This window comes from Elephantulus edwardii, unplaced genomic scaffold, assembly GCF_000299155.1.
Source record: "Elephantulus edwardii isolate Elephantulus edwardi_28Jun2011 unplaced genomic scaffold, EleEdw1.0 scaffold00061, whole genome shotgun sequence".
Taxonomy (NCBI): Eukaryota; Metazoa; Chordata; class Mammalia; order Macroscelidea; family Macroscelididae; genus Elephantulus; species Elephantulus edwardii.
This window is the reverse complement of record NW_006399811.1, coordinates 15,617,708-15,625,861: the sequence shown is the minus strand read 5'-3', so window position 1 is coordinate 15,625,861 and position 8,154 is coordinate 15,617,708. Positions and strand designations below refer to the sequence as shown.

General features: G+C 39.4%; 1 protein-coding gene across 1 annotated transcript in view; it reads right to left on the bottom strand.

Annotated features, from left to right (window-relative positions):
* The window catches only part of RGL1 (ral guanine nucleotide dissociation stimulator-like 1), a 439,254-nt gene that overhangs the window by 366,238 nt on the left and 64,862 nt on the right, over nt 1–8,154 (bottom strand). The window lies entirely within an intron of this gene.

The following is an 8,154-nucleotide window of genomic DNA, read 5'->3' as shown; positions in this document are numbered from 1 at the left end:
TTGTGCCATCTGCATAATGCAGACTGTTGATGAATCTTCCACCAATCCTGATGCCACACTTCTCCTCATAGAGCGTAGCCTCCCAGATAATCTGTTTTGCATACAGGTTGAAAAGGTATGGAGACAGGACACATCTCTGGCACACACCCTTCCCAATTTGACCAATGCAGTGTTTCCTTGCTCTGTTCTGATGACTGCCTCCTACTCCAAGTATAGGTTTCACTTTAGCACGATCAAGTGCACAATAGATATATATGCAAAATATATATATGTGTATATATATTATATATATGCAATATATACATGTAAATAATAATATAAATATAAAAAATCTAAATATAAATATAAGCAAAAGTTGGCAAATAATCCTCCATCTCCTTCTGGCCCAAAGCTTGTCACCTTCTCAGATCTTGCTAAGTCAATTCTATGAGCCCTCATTATCTCTACTTCCCTAGGAAGCATTCTCCAGTTCCTTCAACTTACATTGCCTTCTCCTTTTTCTGGCTCCATATACACACTAAGTCAACTCTTAAACCCCAACACTCAGTGTCCCTCTAAATGCTTCATATTCATTAAGTTATGCCTCTAAACTTAATCAGGGAACCCCTGAAAGCAGACGTTGTGTACCTTACACTTCTGTGGTTTCCCCACAGCATTGGCACAGTGCTAGAAGTGCAGTGAATACTTATTGAATGATCAACAATCTATCTATTCCTCCCTTGCTCTATGTAGCTTCTGTCTCTTCCACTCTACTTGCGTTAAGGAGGGGAAGAGTGAGGTCAGAAACACATCTCTAGGCAATTTAGAGATCAAGATCTGTCACTTAGCACTTTTTTTCATTCAATAAACACTTATTAAGTTCCTAATATGAGTCTGCCTCTGAAAAACTGCTGGTCAGACAGTAAATGGATTCCAACTTGACAGCACACCACCACCACCACAACTATGAATGAGTCAGACACTACGCTAGGAACTGACTATACAGAGATGACAAATACATAAGTCAATGACATACAGTGTACGTATGCATAGATGTTGTCATTGGGTGCCTTCAAGTAGTCCTATGTACAACAGAATAGACCTTGCCAAATCCTGCAGCATCTTCACACAATCCCCACTTTGGTTCCAGTCATTGAGTCTACCTGTCTTTCACTTATCTTCTACTTTTCCAAATACGATGTCCTTCTCCACGGACTGGCCCCTCCTGACAGAACACTGGCATGTAGTCCATATTGAAGTCTGTAATGCTTGGTCTTCCTCAGTAAACTCTTCAAATCTTACTCTCTCTCTGCCAGCAAGGTTGTGTCATCTGCATAGCACAGGCTGTTGATGAGCCTTCCTCCAATTCAGATGCCACATTCTTCTCCACAGAGTCCAGCTTCTCAAACTATTTGTTCAACATACAGATTGAATAGATAAGGAGAAAGAATACAACCCTAACCCACATTTAATGATTTTTAAATTAGGCAGTGCTTCCTTGTTCTGTTCTGACAACTGCTTTTTGGTCTATGTATAGGTTTCACATGAGCACATATGAGTATTCTTGGATTCCTACTCTTGTTAATGTTATCCATAATTTGTTATGATCCACATGGACAAATGCCTTTGCATAATAAATAAAATATAAGTGAACATGTTTGTGAAATTCTCTGCTTTCAACCAAGATTCATATGACATCAGCAATGATATCCCTCATACCACAGCCTTTCCTGACTCCAGCTTGAACTTTAGCCAGTTCTCTTCTGACTTGTTTAACCAGCCATTTTTAACACGTTGCCGCACACTTTTAAAATTGACGACCGTTCTTAGAACACATTTGCCGTCATTTGTGGCAATGTGTTAAATAATATCCAGCAACATTTTACTTCTCTGTGATATTAATGAAAATTAATAGCAATAGTAGAGGTACATAATGTCATCGTGCAATAATAGACGTACATATAAGACACATCAGAGGAGTAGGCAATCATCTATTTAGAGATGTTAGTAAATAATCACTGAGAACAGGATACTAGGACTGAATTTTCAAAGAATTAGGATGAATTTACACACATGGACTATGGTTGGAAAGGCATCCAAGAAAGCAATGAAAAGTGCAAAGGCACAAACTCATAGAAAGACTAGGTTCCTTTTATCTCTTCTTCTCTTAACTTGTTGTTGTGTTATATGCCATTAAAGTTGAATCAACTCACAAGTGACCCTCTGGTGGAAATTCAGAGGTTGTAACTCACATGGGAAGAGACTTCCCATCTTTCTCTCATGGAGCAGCTGGTGGATTCAAACTACCTGCCTTTGAGTTGGCAGGGCAACTCCTTACCAGCACCAACCTCATTAGTCTCCAGATAAAACCTCATTTCAATCAGGTCTCATCTTACCTTCAGGATTATTTCTTCAGACCAAATAATGTGAATTAGTTTTCAAAGATTTACTCAAGAGGATTGCTAGCACATAACAATTTCAAAATACTAAATAAATTATGGATTTAGAATTAATGTGACCAACTCAATATTCATTTTACTAGGTTACACAATTTTCTAGAGAAAATATTTACTGCAATTTTAATTTTAATGATATTTCAACATTTCAGGGATAAAACAGCATCAAGAAAAAATTATTTTAAAGTTTATTTATTCAATGTTTCCATTCCTGTATCATTTATTTCTTCAAGTGAGTTCAATTTCTCTGTCTGCTGGCTTTATAAATCTCTCTTTGGACTTTAACAACCATGGAACCACTTTTACTATGAAATTTAATATTCTGATTTAAAATCCAAATATGATTCACGTACTGTATCTTCAGTATTTTTAAAACAAACCAGTCTGCTTAGGATATTTTAAAATTACTTTCTTCCAGAACATTTGAAAACATGCCTTCTAGTATCTGAAAATGAGACTCATTTGAATGCAGGCAATAATACAGCCTCAGGCTGATTTTTCTGCCTTGTAGTTTCAGGAGAGAAACTAGTAACACTGCTAAACTCATTTTATTTAAGAACTACGAAGGGTATTAAAATGCTTCAATAGCCTGGCTTTTAAAAATGCCAAGAACAATTGGTTGCAAAGGTGCCATTCTTGGCACTTAGTGCTTTTTCAGAGATCTGCACCTTTAATTGCATTTAAAGACATAAAAGGCTCTGTTCTTTCCATCTCCCCAATCTATCAAAAAAAGACTTCATATTTGACATTAATAAATTTATAACAAAGAAATAATGCCTCACTAATGGTGCCATTTTAAAAGAGATTTTTTAAAAAAGAAATCGATGTTTTTAATCTCAGGCATAAACAATTAAGCCAGGAAAATAATACCCAGAGAAGACCTTTAGAACAATTTTGAGTTTTTCCATGATTTGTTTCATTTTGGGCCTCTGCATCACCATTGGAGCCCCAAGACAGAAAAACTGAAAAGGACAATGAACACCTTTATTTTCATATAAAAAGAGTGAGAGAATCATAATCAGGATAATGAGAATCAGAATATGGATATGTGCTTAACACTTAAAAAGAATTCTTTCCCAAGATTTATCTAATGTAACCATCTTAAAGATCTAATATTTCCAGATGTAGCATGCCTAAAAGCATGCAGTCTACTGGTGACAAGATTTTTAGAGTCAAAACCCAAACCTTGGAGAGTCTCACCATCAAAAATAGCAGCACAGAACGCAGTGCATCCCCTTTAAGGCCAGGGGGTTTTGTGCCAGCTAGACCTACAGACAAGCAACAGCAGCCTCAACAGAGAACCTGAGATCCTGACATGAGACAGAGCTAACTGTGGGATTGCTTCCCCAAGAAACCAGAGTTAGGAGACTTTGTCCAACTTTGTTGGAAGAGCTGGTGGGAGACTCCAAAATTGGCAGGACTGAAAGCTTTGCAACACTGGCTAAAAGCTGTGAGGCTGAATGCTGAAGGCCTTGTGAGCACACTTTGAAACTGTCCTGACTGAGTGTATCCTGCTACCAACATGAATTACAGTCTTTTCTTTTCCCCTAATAGGCTTCATAATTGTGAGTATGGTTCCACGTGCTCTGTGAGCTATTGCAATGAATTTTGGACCCAGTAAAGCAGTGAGATTGATGTTGAAATTAGTAGAAAGAAGTCTGGGAGCACGGGTGACATGTCTGACCTCATGGGAATTGGGTTTGTGTTATGGATGCTGTTGACAGAGACAGCTCCCCCTTGTGAAGTTAGGAGAGGTCAGATATGGCTGTCTCTATGTCACCGTTGCTCCTTTTACAGTTAGTGTCTGAAGTAGAGTTCATTAAAATGTTCCAGACTCATGGATGTGTGGGATTCAGTAAGAGTAAGAAGTGAAGGGGTTGGGAAGTATAGCAAAATGGCTAATTTTGCTGCTATTAGGATGGAACAAAAAGTTAAGGAGATGCATTTGGCGTGAGTCAAAGGACAGAAGCTTGAGGTTATACGCATATGAATGAAATCAGTTAATGGTAGAGAATGAAGTTTAAACTGAAAATTTCTTTACAAGTTTATGTGCTAAGATTTTAATTACTTTAACTTTATGGATATACTGTTTCTGTTTCTTCCATATAGTAATGTTAAGATGTTGCTATGTAAGGTTTTTGTTTATTTAATGTTCAGATATATTTTATAAATTATTATAGTTTTATTGATTTAATTATACTGGATGCTATTGTATTGAGATATATTGTAGATTATGAAAAGCACATACTTAATGTACTTGAACATTGAAATATTCTTCTGGGTAGCAATGACTAAGGATGACAGAAGAAGAAACATGGATGCCTTTGAGTTGTGGTGCTAGAGAAGATTCTTGAACATGCCACGGACTGTCAAGAAAACAAATTGGTCTGTCTTGGAGAGGGTGAAACCGAGTTTCTCATTGGAGACTAGGATTTTGAAACTCTGCCTCACATACTTTGGGCCTGTGGCCAGGAGGGACTGATCCTTGGACATCATGCTCAGAAGGGTAAAGGGACAGCTCAGGAGAGGAAGATCCCAGATGAGATGAATTGATACAGTGACTAGGGCAATGGCAGTAGGTGTGTTGGAGTTAATGAGACTGTCTCAGGACAGGGCAGAATCCAGAGCTGTTGTACATAGGCTTGCTATGGTCACATAACAACAACAATAAAAAGCAATTTTAACAAAGTTAATGAACACTGGATGTTATAAAATATGAATATTGTAGGTCATAGAAAGTATGTGAGCCTGCCTTTGTTGTTATGTGACATAGTCACCTGCTACTCACAGTGACCCTATGCACAATACCTCTGAACTCTGTCTTTTCCTGAGCCAGTCTCACTGTTTCCAAAATACCTAACCTCATTAGTCCAGTTACTGTGTCAATCCATCTCCTCTAGGGTCTTCCTTTCTTGTGCTGTCCCTCTACACTTCCAAACAAGATGTCCTTCTCCAAGGACTGGTCTCTCCTGGCAACATGCTCATAGTATGTGAAATGGAGCTTCAAAATCCTTGCCTCCAAGGAGCAACTTGGTTTTACCTTCTCCAGGTCAAACCTATTTGTTCTCCTGGCAGTACATGGGATGTCCAACACTCTTCTCCAGCGCCACAACTCAAAGGCATCAATTCTTCTTCTGTCATCTTTAGTCAATATCCAGATCTTTGATGTCGTTGATGTTAGGTGCCATTGAGTTGATTATGACTCATGTTGTTGTTGTTAAGTGCCATCAAGTCATAGATGATTCATAGCAACCCTATGAACAAAAGATCTGAACACTTGTATAACTTTCATAGTTTTGTCCAAGTTCTTAGAGTTTCCAGAGGCAAGTTATTTTGGAAGTAGATGCCAAGCCTGCTTCCAAGCTTGTTTTAATCAGGGAGCTCCACCAAACACTGTCCATCATGGGTAACCATTATCGCATCTGACACATCAGTGTCACGGTGTTTAGCATCACAGTGACCACAAGTTACCTCTGTACAGAAAAGGAACAGACCAGTGCTATACTGCTTAGCGGAATGTTTGACCAAAAACAATTAAAACAAGGCCTGAGGGCCACAGATTAAAATCACACACCTTCCCTTGGTAGCATCACTTTCCATCCACTAGGTGCCAACAGAGCTCTATGTTGTTGTTAAGTGCCGTTGAGTCATAAATGACTCATAGTGATCCGATGAACAAAAGATCTGAACCCTGTTTTATCCTGAGCCATCACCACACTTTCTGACACAAAAGAGACGACAGCAACAGTCACCATATCAATCCACCTTGTTGACGGTCTTCCGCTCCTTCTCAGACCCTCCACCCTTCCCAACAGCATGTCTTTCTCCAAGAAGTAGCCCCACCTAGCAACATGCCCAAAGTATGCGAGGCGAAGCCTCATAATTCTTGCCTCCAAAGAGCACTCTGGCTGCAGCCTTTCCAAGACATATCTGTTCTCTTGGCTGTCCATGGGATGTTCAATATTCTTCTCCAACACCACAGCTCAAAGGAGTAAATTCTTTTTTCTGCCATCCTTATTCATTGTCCAGGTCTTGCATGCATAGCAAGTAACTGGAAAGACTATGGCCTGAATCAGGTGCACCTTAGTCCTCACACTGATATTACTCCTCAATAATTTTGAGAAGTCCCTAACTGCAGATTTTCCCAGTGCAATGCATCCCCTTATTTCATGACTGCTGATATTAAGGGGGTTAATTGTGGATCCAAGCAATATGAAGCTGTTGACAGTTTCAATCTCCTCTCCATCCATCATGACACTGCCTATTGGTCCAGTGGTGAAAATTAGCAGAATTCTGATACATAGCAAGTGATTTCAAAGACCATGGCCTGGATCAAGCACACTTTAGTCTCTAGACTGACATTGTTCCTCTTCAGCACTCCGGAGAGATGCCTGACAGCAGGTTTTCCTAATGCAATTCATTTTATAATTTCCTGACGGCTGTGCCAAGAATGTTGATTGTGGACATGAGCAAGTGGAAATTGCTAACAATCTGAATCTTTTCTCCATTTATCATGGTGCTGCCAATTGGCCCAGGGGTAAAAGTGTTTTCTTGATGTTCAGCTTCAATCCATATAGAAGACTGCAGTCCTTGATCTTGTCCTTTTCAGTTTCAACAAGCAAAGTTATGTCATCTGCATAACTCGGGCTGTCAATGAGTCTTCCTCCAATCTTGATGCCTCCTCATAAAGTCCAGTCTACCAAATGATCTCTTCCACATATAGATTGAAAAGGTATGGAGACAGGACACAACCCTGATGCACTGCTTTCCCGATTCTGAGCCATGCAGTGTTATAATGACCACTTCCTGGCCCAAGTATATGTTTCTCATGAATCTGCCTTTATCTAATTATTAATTAGATACTCAAAAAGGAGAAATTTATCCTAAAATAATGCTTATAATAAGTAGAAAATTTGGTAGTGGGTACAGGGGCTTATGTGTTCTATTGTACATGGGGTTTTCAAAGGCCTATTATTTCAGGATGCTTCTTCCTAGGCAGGCGTCCTTTGGACATTTAGCTTCAGAGCAATATCCGACAAACAAGCATTTGACCCAGAAGAGGAGATGAAAGACGCTTCTCCATTACCCAGCTAACAGATTCCATGCCGCCCCCACCCCCTTCAACGAGTGTGTTTGTAGTCCCATTGCCTCACCTTGCTCTACCAGCATCCCGCTCTGTTCCCTTGCCTTGTGCTGCCAGCATCTCCCTCCTCACTCCTGCCAGCTAACCCCTGATATGTAACTCAGGCCTCTGTTACTTCAGGGACTGGGGTAAAGGGGGCAGATGTGTCACAGACAGTGAGATTGGCTCAGAGTAGGGTGGGATTCTGAGCTATTATGCACAGGGTCTCTATGAATCAAACCACTCAAAAGCAAATAACAACAACAATAACAACTGGGGCTTAACCTAGGGAAAAGATTAAGTATCACCCAGGACATTGAAGAGATTTGCTCTTTCAGACTCTGGAGAGGTCCCTGACAACAGATTAACTTACTCACTTTATGTATTTCTTCTATAGCAATAATTAGAGAAGGACTGAAAACCTAAAATAAAACTGTAGCATTCCTTTAAAAACCCTCTATTCTCAACAAATTTTATTTTTTAAAAGAATTTAAAGGACAGAAATATTTTATGAGTTCTGGTGGTACAGTGGTTAAAGTGCTCAGTGGCTAACTTTAAATGCTGACAATTTGAACCTATCAATTATGACATGATAGT